Raw genomic sequence first — 13,955 nt, 5'->3', positions numbered from 1 at the left:
TGATGAACAACTCAAGCATCATTTAGAATTACTTCTAAATGATACTTCTGACTGAAAGACCACATCCTGGTCTTTCAGCCAAGAGAGACTCTCTCCAGCATCTCTTTGGTATCCCCTCTCAGCTAGACATGACCGAATAACCTCAAATATGAGGCGCTCAGGAGGCATCGTGATCAGAAGTATGAACCACCCCAAATGGCTCCTTTCAGGGAGGAGTAGCAGCTCCACTCCATATGGTTATACTCGACTACAATTCTATTATTCTTTGAAATAAATAAATGTCCCTACAGAGAAATGCAGCTTGTAGAGAAGAAGAAATAAATAACATGTATTTATTTTTCCAAAGGGAAATCCGAAAATGTCCTTTTAACAACCTTCCTAACTATTTAGATAAAAATTTCTCACCCTGAAACCTGTTGGAGCGTACAAAGTGACTCTTATCAGTACACAGTGGGATATTTTTTGGAAAAAAAAATAAAAAAATAAAAAAATAATGTAACACCTGTAGGTTCGGGCAGGTGACAATCTGTCTAGCACAGTGGTTCTCAAACTCTTTACATCATTCTCCACATGGTAGGAAGAAACATTTTCTTGCCCCATCTAAACACAACAATGACAGAAAAGTTTAGCTGCAAATTTATTTAGACAACAAACTCATTCACAATGAATCCTTCAGTAATTTTTGTTTTAAACAAAACTTCCATTTCAAACAACTATTTGTAACTTTTTAGACTGCTTCAGTAGTCTGCACCACTTCGTCAAAGAAGCAACAAGTTAAACAAAATGCGAACAAAAATGGAAAAATAAAGTTCAGTCTTAGTCTTGTGAAAAAATAAAGAAATCCGGGAACTTGGGAATAGAGATGAAAAATATGAAATTTAGTGACAGCTTAATACTTTTCCCTGTTAGTGGCTGCAGTGGGTCTGTTTTTGACTGCAGAGGTGTGGCGCGGATATGGGGCAGGTGGACACACCTGCTGCGCATCCGCAATCATGCCTCACCTGGCGTGCCAAATAGGGCTACCACAAACGATTATTTTGATAGTCGACTAGTCACCGATTATTTTTGCGATTAGTCGACTAATCAGATCATCATCCATTGGACGTAAAACGTACAGCTTATTGGACCAGCATGCAACTGCTCTTATATAACTATCATTAGCTTACAGCTTGAAGTGTTTAAGGTATGTGCTAACTAAAAAGCTGTGTAAAAACTATAAGTTTAATCTCAGCCGAACCGATTTACTCAGGAACAAATAAAAAACTAAAAAAAAGCCAAACAATAACATTTTGAAGTTATCTAAGTGACTTATATTATATGTTTAATAGGGGTGCAACGATACACAAAATTCACGGTTCGGTTCGATACTTTGGTGTCACGGTTCGATATTTTTTCGATACAAAATAAAATGTTCATGTCTTTTTAATTTGTCATTTATTAAAATTATAAATATATATTTTAACTCAAAAGTACAGTTTTTAAATTTAACCCTAACCCTTGTGCGTGTTTTTTATTTTGACAGCGAATACGCACCTGTGGACCACTTATGTGCACCCCTGGTTATTTAGCTCATCATATCGTAGCCACAGAAATTATTTTGTCCATGAAACCATAAAGTTGCACTTTCTTTTTGCCTTATAGTCTAATTTGTCATAACTTCTCCGTTTTGCGGTAAGCTTTTCTTTGGCTGTCACTTCTTCACCCTGACCTGTCTGATTTGGCTCAGCAGAACTGAAATATATATATCCTGCTGCTTTTACACATGCACTCACATAAGCTCAGCGATTCTCTGCGCGATCAACCTCTCACATGTTTAAGCTTGCTGCGGGAGATTTCACTTGTCATGTTTGCGTAGTAAGCTAACGATTAATAAGACAATGTCAGAGGAATTGGTGCACAAATTATCATCACTCACAGATCAGTGCTGTCGCTCTCTATACACAGTTCACGGGATTGCAAAGTGAAAGCAAAAAACAAGCGCAAATTCAAACGCGATTTCAATATGTCACATATTGACAGTGGCTCACCGATGCCAATGACATAATTACCCAGCTACATTTCTGAAAGAATGCAAAAGCATTGACATATATTTTTCCTTCCTACGATAGCCCGACGGGCAGGGCAGAGATAGATTTTGGTAGCCCGACTGGAAAAATCTCTAGCCCCAGGACGTCGGGCTAGCGATTTTGCGAGCCCTGTATCTGATTGAGGAATCACTCATCTTTGGAAAAGAGAGTTTATTACAGAGAAATGTCTCTTTCCAAAATAAAAGCTATACTATCCGCTTCTTCTGGGCTATATTCTCAGCAGCAAACATGTCAGGTCCCCATAAGGAGAATCATGTGCTAACGGCTGTCTAAATGACTCGGGTAAAGTTTGTAGCATGCATGCTTGTTGTTTTTGTCTTTGCACTAGGATGATGTCGGCGTAAATGTGCAGTCATATTCGTTGTGTTCCCACTAGTGCTTTCAGGTTAACCTCGTTAAAATGACCTTAACGCCACAACACGGCAAATCTCCGTTAACGAGCTACCCCTGATAGCCCCGTGCATGGGGCTAGACAGCCAACACGTTAACGAGCTAACTGCGCTAACACACTAGCTCCCACCCATGTAATTGAGCATTGCGTGGCACATCCAACATACTGTTTTACTTTAGTCCATGACGCGCTTACCTTCAGGGTCATACGTCACATGAAAACCAAAATAATTCCAAACGCCAGATCTGAATGAGGGTGGGGGGAGGTTCAATTTGCCATGTTGCAAGGAGAGCTTAACTTCTGTCTCGCTAACTTGCCCTGCGCTCTTCCTTCTGACTATGCTGTCTGTGTGGAGCGCTCAGTGGATCTGCGCTCGACAGTGCAGCCTAGGTGGAGTAGTCGAACGCAGATTCACTGACCGCTCCACACAGACAGCATCGTCAGAAGGAAAGTTGATAAAATAAATTACAAATTTTGTATTGTTCGATACATATGCGTACCGAACCGAAAGCACTGTATCGAACGGTTCAATATCGATACGAATATCATTGCACCCCTAATGTTTAACCTGAGTAGCGAAAGACAGCGGTGGGTTTGAAAACGATTTGCCGGGAGTCCAGTGTTCTCACGGGCTCTAGTGAGCCTTGGGTAACAGACATATCCGAAAACGTCAGAGCGCTTTTGAAAATATGTGGTGTCTTGATAAACTGAGCAAATATTTACACAGCTACATTCTCTCCTGAAAATATGTTAAACTTTATTTTGTGACCCAAAAAGAATAATAAGAGTAATATTAGAACTAACTAGCTGCCGCCATTGTTGGAAACTGAGCTGGGCTGCGCTATGAATTCTGGGACAGAGCTACTTCTTCTTCTTCGGGGTTTAATGGCAGCTGGCATCCTTGTACATGCAGTGCTGCCATCTTCTGTTTCAGTCCATTATCCATCCATCCATCCATCCATCCATCTGCATCCGCTTTATCCGAGGCCGGGTCACGGGGGCAGCAGCCTAAGCAAAGAGGCCCAGACCTCCCTCTCCCCAGCCACCTCCTCCAGCTTATCCGGGGGAATACCAAGGCGTTCCCAGGCCAGCCGAGAGATGGGACATGCCTGGGACACCTCACCCAGGAGGCGCCCAGGGGGCATCCTTGTCAGATGCCCGAACCACCTCAGCTGGCTCCTTTCGATGTGGAGCAGCAGCTGCTCTACTCTGAGCCCCTCCCGGATGGCCGAACTTCTCACCCCATCTCTAAGGAAGAGGCCAGCCACCCTTCGGAGGAAGCTCATTTCTGCCGCTTGTATCCGCGATCTCGTTCTTTCGGTCACTACCCACAGCTCGTGGCCATAGGTGAGGGTAGGGACGTAGATCGACCGGTAAATTGAGAGCTTCACTTTTACACTCAGCTCCCTCTTCACCACGACGGACCGGTGCAGCGTCCGTTATTACTGCAGCTGCAGCCCCAATCCGTCTGTCAATCTCCGGCTCCCTTCTCCCATCACTCGCGAACAAGACCCCGAGATACTTGAACTCCTCCACTTGGGGCAGGAACTCATCCCCTACCCGGAGTGGGCACTCCACCCTTTTCCGGCTGAGAACCATGGCCTCAGATTTGGAGGTGCTGATCCTCATTCCCGCTGCTTCACACTCTGCTGCGAACCGTTCCAGTGCGAGCTGGAGGCCCCACCCGATGAAGCCAACAGAACCACATCATCCGCAAAAATCAGAGATGAGATTCTGAGGCCACCAAAGCGAAAGCCCTCCGCCACTTGGCTGCGCCTAGAAATCCTGTCCATAAAAATTATGAACAGAACCGGAGACAAAGGGCAGCCCTGGCGGAGCCCATCACCCACCGGGAACGAGTCCAACTTATTGCCGGCAATGCGAACCAAGCTCGGTTGTATAGGGATCAAATGACCCGTAGCAATGGGCCAGACACCCCATACTCCCGCAACACCTCCCACAGGACACCCCGAGGGACACGGTCGAATGCCTTCTCCAAGTCCACAAAACACATGTAGACTGGTTGGGCAAACTCCCATGCACCCTCAAGTATCCTCGAGAGGATAAAGAGCTGGTCCAGTGTTCCACGACCGGGACGAAAACCGCATTGTTCCTCCTGTATCCGAGGTTTGACTAGCGGATGAACTCTCCTTTCCAGCACCCTGGCATAGACTTTCCCAGGGAGGCTGAGGAGTGTGATCCCCCTGTAGTTGGAACACACCCTCCGGTCCCCCTTCTTAAAGATGGGGACCACCACCCCGGGCTGCCAGTCCACAGGTACTGCCCCTGATCTCCACGCAACATTGCAGAGGCGTGTCAAGAAGGACAGCCCTACAACGTCCAGAGCCTTCAGGAACTTGGGGCGAACCTCATCAACACCAGGGGCTCTGCCACCAAGGAGTTGTTTAACTGCCTCAGTGACCTCGGCCCCGGAAATTGGTGGGTCACTCCCCTCATCCCCAGACTCTGCTTCCTCCTCGGAACAGACGTGTCAGTGGGATTAAGGAGGTCCTCGAAGTATTCCTTCCACCGCCTGACAATTTTCTCAGTCGACGTCAGCAGCGCTCCGCCAGCACTATACATAGTGCAGGTAGAGCACCGCTTTCCCCTCCTGAGACGCCTGACGGTTTGCCAGAATCTCTTCGAGGCAGTCCGAAAGTCTTTTTCCATGGCCTCTCCGAACTCCTCCCACACCCGAGTTTTTGCTTCAGCCACTGCCCGAGCCGCATTCCGCTTGGCCTGTCGATACCTGTCGGCTGCCTCCGGAGTCCCACAGGCTAACCAAGCCCGATAGGACTCCTTCAGCCTGGTGGCTCCCTTCACCTCTGGTGTCCACCATTTGGTTCGGGGATTACCACCACGGCAGGCACCAACCACCTTGCGGCCGCAGCTCAATGCAGCAGCTTCGGCAATGGAGACGCTGAGCATGGACCATTCGGACTCAATGTCCCCAGTCTCCCTCGGAATGCTGTCGAAGCTCTGCCGGAGGTGTGTGTTGAAGATCTCGTGGACTGGGGCCTCTGCTAGACGTTCCCAGCACACCCTCACTACGCGTTTAGGTGCACCAGGTCTGTCCAGCGTCCTCCCCCGCCACCTGATCCAACTCACCACCAGGTGGTGATCAGTTAACGGAAGAGGGGTCTATTTCCGGAAGAGGGGTCATAACAACCATCTGCCTCTCTTCATTGGCAGAGAGGGTGAGCAGTTTTAAATTCTTGGGGGTAACTGTGACCGAGGACCTGTCCTGGGGCAACCATATCACCTCAGTTGCACGGAAGGCCCAACAGCGCCTCTACTACCTGAGGAGACTGCGGAGCGCACACATTCCCAGATCTCTGATGTTGAACTTCTACAACTGTGCCATCAGCAGCGTTCTGACGTATGGATTTCTAGTGTGGTTCCCCAGCTGCACCAAGGCCGATCAGCAAGCACTCCAGCGGGTGGTGAAAGAAGCTGGCAGAATTATTGGAACAAGTCTGCCAGAGATCAGTAATATCTTCCCCACTCGCTGTCTGAGGAGGGTGCACAGTATCCTGCGGGACCAACATCACCCTGCGCGCCACCTTTTCCATCTGCTGCCCTCAGGGAGAAGGTACAGGTCTATACAGGCCAGAACATCCAGACTGGCCAACAGCCTGTATCCACAGGCTGTGAGGCTCCTGAACTCTCTGCCCCCCTCTCACAGACAATAACCATATCCAACTTCTTAATAGCAATGAACTGGTCTGCATTGGTGCATCATATCTTTATTCTCTTCCCCCTCCTGCCCCCCCCCCCTCTTTCTTAAATAGATAACTATCATATCTGATATCATATCTCACAGTACAATAATATTGAATGGGTTGCACTGTTGTATTTTGTCATGTTTCTCAGGTCTTTGTCTGAATTTCTACGGACATTATTGCTAAGGATTGTCTTATTGCATTGGAGTCACACTGGGTTAAATATGTACACTTGGGTTTTAAGGGGTATTTATTATTTTCTTCTTTTTTTGGGTTATATGGAAGCCCCAAACGCAATTTCATTGTTCTTGACAATGACAATAAATAAATACTACTACTACTACTACTACTACTACTACTACTACTACTAACAGCTCAGCCCCTCTCTTTACCCGAGTGTCCAGAACATATGGTCGCAGGTCTGGTGATACGATTACAAAATCGATCATCGACCTACGGCCTAGAGCGTCCTGGTGCCACGTGCACGTATGGACACTCTTATGTTCGAACAGGGTGTTCGTTATGGCCAGACTGTGATTAGCACAGAAGTCCAATAACAAAGCACCGCTTGGGTTCAGATCAGGGAGGCCGTTCCTCCCAATCACGCCCCTCCAGGTCTCGCTGTCATTACCCACGTGAGCATTGAAGTCTCCCAGCAGGACAACAGAGTCTCCAGGTGGAGCACCTTCCAGCACCCCCCAGGGACTCTAAGAAGGCTGGGTACTCTGAACTGCCACTCGGCGCATAAGCGCAGATGACAGTCAGGACCCGTTCCCCGACCCTAAGGCGCAGGGAACAAACCCTCTCGTCCACCGGGAAAAACCCCAACGTACCGGCAGCAAGCCGAGGGGATATTAGAATACCCACCCCAGCCCGCCGCCTCTTACCAGGGGCAACTCCAGACTGAGACAGAGTCCAGCCCCTCTCCAGGAGACTGGTTCCAGAGTCCAAGCCATGCGTAGAGGTGAGCCCGACTATATCTAGCCGGTACCTCTCAACCTCACGCACTAACTCAGGCTCCTTCCCCACCAGAGAGGTGATATCCATGTCCCTATTGCCAGTCTTGGCAGCCGGGGGTCAGTCCGCCAGGGCCTCCGCTCCTGGCCGCCACCCGGCACACAATGCACCCGACCCCTATGCCGCCTCCTGCGGGTGGTGGGCCTGCGGGAGGATGGGCCCATGTCTCCTCTTCGGGCTGTGCCCGGCCGGGCCCCATGGACTAAGGCCCGGCCACCAGACGCTCGCCCTCGGGCACCCTCCCCGGGCCTGGCTCCAGGGCGGGGGCCCCGGTAACCCTATCCCGGGCAGGGTAAACTGTTCCCTCGATATCCTTTTCATAAGGGTCTTCTGAATCGCTCTTTGTCTGGTCCCTCACCCAGGACCAATTTGCCATGGGAGACCCTACTAGGGGGCAAAAGCCCCCAGACAACATAGCCCCTGGGATCCCTGGGACACACAAACCCCTCCACCATGATAAGGTAGCGATTCACATTCTTAAATCCTACTGCTTATTCCTGCGTCCTTTGTGATCTTACAAAGCTTCAAACGACGCATCAACTATTAAATTAGTCGTCGACGATTTTAATAGTCGACGTAATCGTGACTAGTCGACTAATCGTGGCAGCCCTAGTGCCAAAGTAGGTATCCCCGACAGAATTTGTTTGTCGGGGATATGCCGGGAGCATTTGCTGGCAGGGAGAGCGGATCCAGTTGACTCCGCCTCCATTACAACCAACTAGACAAGGGCGTAGATTTGTCATGGACAGAAGGGACATGTCCCCACCAATATCCAGCAGTTATTGAATTGTCCCCACCAGTAATTTGATCTCTTCGAGTAAAGAAAAACAAACCCGATAGAAAGAAAAACGATCTGTCATCGTCTCATTCACCCAGCGGTGCAGAAAGAGTTAAATTATATCCTCTACTGGAGTCCTACCTCATGTGACAAACATGGCCAATGTGATTGGCTGTGCCTTTCAGGGAGCTCTGTTTAGTTTTAGCAGCGGTAAGTAGGGCTGGGCCATATTATACCGTTCACGGTAATACCGGTATAATGTTAGGCAACGATAGGAAAATGAAATATCGCGATAGAATATGAGTAAAACGCGCGTGCGCAGTGCCTTTGTTTTCATACGCACATGGCCGATTGTTGAGTGAAACAGATGAACCAGAATTGGTTTGTAAAAATGGTGCAACTTCAGTGATGTGGAACTGGTTTGGTGTTTGTCCGTCAGATACACGACAAAGCACATTTTTTGCAGAACATGCAAGCGGCCGTTGGACTAAGATGCCCTTAAATCTGGGAGTAATCTGGGTTCTAAACTCGGTCTTTTTCAGGTCAAACGAACACTGCAGCATCACTAAGAGTTAAAAACTGTCTAAATTCTTTCATCTTTAATAAAATGATCAGCATTGCTGCTTTACCAGGTGTAACTATGAAGTTTAACTTCCAGGCATCCATGAAAACAAAATGTATTACATTTAACGGAGTTAGAAGCTAGCAGGAAGCTAGCGGAAGTTAGCTCGCTAGTTTCGCTAGTTACCTAAGCATGATATTGCATGTTCTGACAGAGATTTCTGAAAAAAATCAAACGTACAGCTCTGCTATCACTTCCAACATAAATGAAGACAGGAAACTAAACAGCAGTGACGTTTGTAGGGTTACTGAAGTTGGGCTAGCTGGTATACAATTATGTGCTACGTGATCGCTAGCGACACAGCTATGTTAGCATAACATAAACAGTGAAGCTGGAGGACAAACACTAACACTTTTCCACTTATAAAAGTTAACGTTAAGGTTCCTCATGGTTAGAGACAAATGCAATTGCATGGCAGGATGCTGTAAAAGGACCAATCTTCAGTCAGGAGAACAACTGAGATAATCCATCCACAATACGAGGTTAGTCATTAATATACTGCAACAACATGGGAATAGAGCAGCTGCCAGAGAATTCAACATTAATGAATCAATGGTACAGAAGTGGAGGAAGCAAGAAGAATGAGTTTAATGAAGTTTGATTTATCTGACTGCTTTGTTTCGCTTAATGTGCCTTATAATCCCGTGCACCTTATGGTCCGAAAAATACGTACTGCACACTGCAGTTTAATGTTGCAAAGCACCTCTTTTTAACTTCAGTGGATATTATACACGGTTATGCTCAGGATATGTCAGCCCATTTCTACTGGAAATGCCTTTTGGTTAAACTTTCAGCAAGGAATTTGCATTTGCACTGTTACATTTTTATAAAGCTTTAATGTACATAAAAACCAGCTTCTTGTTTAAGTGAAAATAAATGATAGGTTGTCTTTTTGCGCTAGTAATGTTGTGGAGTTGTATTTTGTCTCGCATCAATTATATCGTCATCGCAAATTTTCAAATATATATCGTGATAAATATTTTTGGCCATATCGCCCTGCTCTAGCGGCAAGCCTGCGCTGCAAGGAGGAGAGGAGGACAGCAGCAAAAAGGAAGAACCTGGATATAAAAAAGTATTTTTCAAATAAACCTGTGAATCACTTAAAGCCAAGTTCACTCATAAAATGTGTCCGTCATTTATAACGTTACAGGCTATGCTAGGCCATACATGCCAACCCTCCCGATTTTTCCGGGAGAATCCCGAATTTCAGTGCCCCTCCCGAAAATCTCCCAGAGTCACCATTCACCCGGACAACAAAATTGATAAACCATATCCCAGATTGGCCCAGCCAATTCCAGTTTCCAATAATGGCTACTACTACTGCAGCTACATAGCATTACTCTTATTACTCTTTCTGGGTCGCAAAATAAACTTTTAACATATTTTCAGGCGAGAATCTAGCTGTGTAAACTTCAAATATCTGAGCCGGTGTTGTGCCAAAAACTGATTTCCAATGTTTCCGTGTGTTTTTTATGTGTAATATCATATGATGTTAAATAGACTTCAGTGAACAGGTATTACAAAGGGGTTATATATAAAATTAAAAAATTACCTGTTCCTCAAGTATCTTTGTAACTGTGTTATTGTACCTACATTATTTGAATTTGAATTTGAATGAATGCTTTATTGGCCATATGCAGGTTGCCCCACAGAGGAATAGGACCCCATCGTGTAACCGGCAGGGAAAGTCCCTCCAGGGCACTCAGGCTCTCCCGAGCCCCGACTTCTCGTTGAGAAAAGGGTGTCAATAGCACTCAGAGACCAGTTGATCAAATCCATAATTCTCTTTTAGGTTTTAGAGAACGACAGTGAGAGACTGTTCCAGGAAAAGTAAATGCACACAAGACAAGACAAGGACATAGAGGCTAAGCAGGGAAGATAAGGGTGAGGAGGAGAGGAGAAAAGTGCGACCGCCTTCGCTGAGAGCTCAAGAAAATCAATCAGTTTCCTTTTGTCCACTTAAAATATGTTTACAGAACTATTTTTGCATTTGTTGCAATTTCAGATGTCCTCTTGGCCAGATTAAAAATGTCTCTCTTAAGAGTAAAGTAAAAATAATTTTTTTAACTGCATAAATAAAGGATACATAAAAGTCACTGCCAAAAACTGACTGCAGGTTCTACCTTGTTACAGGAATGTTGTTTGTTGCTCAAGATGACTTGATATCATTCACGAGGGATACACTTGACATATGTTTCACATATTATAGACCAACAAGTTATTTATAGCAGTTTAAATACAAGCAATCAGTTTTTGGCAGGCAATCACAACACAACACCTGGTTCTCAGGTGGACGCAGCCTCTGAATTTGGACACCCCCAGCCTGTTTCTGGCCCCGGTCAATAATAACGGTGACATTTAACTTATTTTATCCGATAAATAAACATTGTAAAATTCAAGTTTTGTGTGTGTGTGTGTGTTTGAATGTCTCCCTAATTCTGAGGTCTCAAGGTTGGCAAGTATATGTGCCAGGCTTTGGCCCACATCAGTATAAAATTGTATGTAACCATGAATAACGTGTTGCCATGTCCACCAGGAGAGACTGGACAGTATAGATGTAAAACAAATATGCCAGCAGTTTATCCCAGTTAATGAGAGGAGAAGGCATGTGTTTGGCTCCTTCACATAGTGGACATTGAGTTGTTGTGTGAGACACCAGTAGTCCATGTCTGTTGCTGTAACAGTAGTTCATGTTTAGAATAAAAAAATCCCAGCTCACTGATTTGATCGGGGCAATAGTCTAAAATGTTGCATAATTTTGCTGAGAGATCTTTTACTTTGTAGTAATCTTAGATGAGTAGTTTTATGGACAAAAACCAGCAGGTCATTCAGTGTTCCCTTAGTGCTAATGTATAAGAGATGTTGGTGTACTATAACTGAAGTAATGATGTTAAGTCCTTAAAGTCATATTCTTTTATTGTCATGACTGTATTTGAAACCATTTTTATTTTTGTATGATGCCTGATTTATATGGAATATGGCTGAAGGAAACTAAAGTCTAAAATACTTAGTCAGTCATTTGTTTAATAGTAATTTAACATTATATAATTCACATATAAAACTATGAATTGTGATTTTTAAATGGTTTAAAAGCATATAGAATAGCACAAGTAGGCAAGTATATTTCTCTTTTTTTTTTTTTTTATTAAGAAGCAAAAACAAAAAGGAAAAAAAAGAAACAGGGCAGAGTTCGGTGGTTGAATCATTCGTCCCCACCAATGCCAAAACCAAATCTACGCCCTTGCAACTAGACGTGGAAGCAATTAACTGTTTAAGTGAAAACGTGAAAAATTTGTGTTGTTACATTACCATTCAGTTTGTGGGTTAAAACAAAAAATGATACATTTATTTATTTTCTGGGCGTGCAGATATCTGATGACCTTTCCTGGACTGCAAATACCACGGCGGTGGTAAAAAAGGCCCAGCAGCGTCTCCACTTTCTGAGAGTGCTCAGGAGGAACAACCTGGAGGAGAGGCTGGTGGTGACATTTTACAGAGCCACCATAGAGAGCATCCTAACGTACGGCATAACAACTTGGTATGCAGGGTGCTCAGCTGCGGACAGGAAAGCACTGCAGAGGGTCATCAACACAGCCCAGAAGATCACTGGCTGCTCTCTGCCCAGCCTGGAGGTCACTGCAAACTCTCGGTACCTCAGCAGAGCTGGCAATATCATCAAGGACCACTCTCACCCCAGCAACCAACTGTTTGAACTATTACCATCAGGCCGACGGTACAGGTCACATAAAACCAGGACAAACAGATTCAGGGATAGCTTCTTTCCCAGAGCTATCACCGTAGTAAATAAGCACAAAAACAATTGAACCTGCTTAGCTATACCATACCGTCACTGCCATTATATTATGCTGCTATTCATACGGTCATTATATTAATGCTGCTATCCTGTATATATCGTACTTACTATTGTTTGAGTACTTGCGATTGTTTTATTGTACTTTCTATATTTTACATGTATATTTATCATTGAATCTTGCACCAAGGGAGTGGCACTCCAATAAAGGCTATTCTATTCTATTACGGTTCTCATGTGTTACCGGACGGGATTATTTCAATAAACCAAACACATTTTGTCTGATAATTATTTGTATTCTTCTTTAACTGTACAGAACTAAACCTCAAATTTCAGGAGTAGTTAGTTATTATAAGAAGTGTTTGTGCCCTAAAAATAAAGAATGTTGGAAGCAGTTTGTCCGTGATTTGGACAGCCCAGTGCGTGCTCCCGACGTACGGGAAACAAATTCACCGCGGTAAAGTGAGCCGTCATTTGTGAGCCGTGGTCAAGCCAGCCGCCTCCTATCCGCTGCATAAATTTCCTTGCGCTTTTACACCAGTCTTTACGGTAGCGCCTTTTCGCTTTATGTGCCGATTGAAACCCTATACCCGCGCACACGTGCATGCGCGCGCACAAATTACAATGTAACGGCCCGATACAGTCAATACAATTATGGAAATGTCAGAAATTCATTAAAAATCATCCTGAGTAGTTGATGTACAACTTTCAACACATCCCCCCTCTGGGACACCTACTGTACCTGTGTGCCAATTTTCATCCAGATTTACTGTAGAATTCCTCAGAAATTAAAGGAAACTTATATTCAATTCAATACAGTCAATACAATAGAATTATGTCAATTTTCAGAAATTCATTAAAAATCATCCTGAGTAGTTGATGTCCAACTTTCAACACATCCCCCCTCTGGGACACCTACTGTACCTGTGTGCCAGGTTTCAGCCAGATTTACTGTAGAATTCCTCAGAAATTAAAGGGTACTTGTATCCAATGCAGTCGGCCAATACAGTAGAATTATGTCAATTTTCAAAAATTCATTAAAAATCATCCTGAGTAGTTGATGTACAACTTTCAACACATCCCCCCTCTGGGACACCTACTGTACCTGTGTGCCAGGTTTCAGCCAGATTTACTGTAGAATTCCTCAGAAATTAAAGGGTACTTGTATCCAATGCAGTCGGCCAATACAGTAGAATTATGTCAATTTTCAAAAATTCATTAAAAATCATCCTGGGTAGTTGATCTCCAACTTTCAACACATCTCCCCTCTGGGACACCTACTGTACCTGTGTGCCAAGTTTCATCCAAATTTACTGTAGAATTCCTCAGAAATTAAAGGAAACTTATATTCAATTCAATACAGTCAATACAATAGAATTATGTCAATTTTCAGAAATTCATTAAAAATCATCCTGAGTAGTTGATGTCCAACTTTCAACACATCCCCCCTCTGGGACACCTACTGTACCTGTGTGCCAGGTTTCAGCCAGATTTACTGTAGAATTCCTCAGAAATTAAAGGAAACTT

At 44.8% G+C, this 13,955-nt stretch overlaps 1 protein-coding gene across 1 annotated transcript in view; it reads right to left on the bottom strand.

Moving 5' to 3' along the window:
- Positions 1 to 13,955, bottom strand: part of LOC146580132 (ubiquitin-like) — a 30,903-nt gene that overhangs the window by 2,024 nt on the left and 14,924 nt on the right. The gene's annotated exons all lie outside the window — the stretch shown is intronic.

Source organism: Mchenga conophoros, linkage group LG3 (genome assembly GCF_057382185.1).
Source record: "Mchenga conophoros isolate Kocher_MC1m ecotype Shallow Benthic linkage group LG3, M_conophoros_male_GT1.1, whole genome shotgun sequence".
Lineage (NCBI taxonomy): Eukaryota > Metazoa > Chordata > Actinopteri > Cichliformes > Cichlidae > Mchenga > Mchenga conophoros.
Note: the sequence above shows the minus strand (reverse complement) of the source record. Positions and strands in the feature narration are given on the sequence as shown.